Here is a 1,063-nt window from a genome sequence, read left to right as displayed (position 1 = left end):
CTTTCCCTCGGGGAGCACAGGAAGCTCCCCTCTGTTTCAACAGAGAAGCAGGGCTCTCTCCCACTCACTTTCCCTAATCCCTGGACAGGGAAGCAGCTTTGCTTATACGAGTAGATACAGAAGTGTGGGAGCAGCCAAGCCTGGGGAGAAAGTTCAAATTGGACTGTGCATCTTCATTTTCAGGACTTCGGGGAGGGGAGTGAGGCCAATATGACAACTGGTATGAACTGATTTCGAGGAACTACAAGGAGTCTTCCTGTTCATATAGCAACGTTCCTTTGTCACTGACATCCATACAGCCCCACGGGTACCAGTGGCATTGCACTGGTGAAAGTGAGAGCAGCATGCATCTGAGAAGAGGAAAAGACTCAAAAGATCGGTGTGAACCATTTATTCTGCAGTCTCACAGTGCAGGGCTGCTCCCCATAATGTACGCCTACATGCTTTGTTCAATTTAGTTTAATTATCATGAGCAACAGAGCCTTGAACCACTTACCTGGGAGACCATGCCAGTCTGATGCAGTTTCTTGGAATTTATATCTGAAAAGCTAACTTTGCTGACAGCTTATGACCCCAATTAATCTTTGTGGGCTAACCTCCACTCTGCCTCTAGGAGACCCATCCATCTGTTCAGGGCACGGATGCACAACATATGGTCTGTGGGCAGTCTGAAGCCCACAAAGGCAATCCCAATGGCCTGCCATAATTCTTTATTAAACTACTTTATTAAACAAAGCACAATTTGAAAAACAAGTGCTGTGTCCTCTCTGAAAAGCAATATGAACAAGCCAGTATCCCGCTTGCAAGGCTGCTGAAGGCTTTCAGCCAATGAGAACAAATCCCATGAGTGGCAGCCCTCCACTGGAAAGTCACCTTACAAGTGGCCCTCAATCAAGTTTGAGATGTCCATCTCTGGTGCAGAGACTCTACTACTGCGAGGAATCTCTTTTTTGGTCCGGATTCACAATTTTATTTCACTCTTCAGCTTTCTGCGACTCACTGCCATCATCCCACCACTCAGTTCTCTTCATCATCTCCCACTGAAGCTCCACTGGCCTCCCCC

Source organism: Alligator sinensis, unplaced genomic scaffold (assembly GCF_000455745.1).
Source record: "Alligator sinensis unplaced genomic scaffold, ASM45574v1 scaffold739_1, whole genome shotgun sequence".
Taxonomy (NCBI): Eukaryota; Metazoa; Chordata; order Crocodylia; family Alligatoridae; genus Alligator; species Alligator sinensis.
This window is presented reverse-complemented; position numbering follows the sequence as displayed.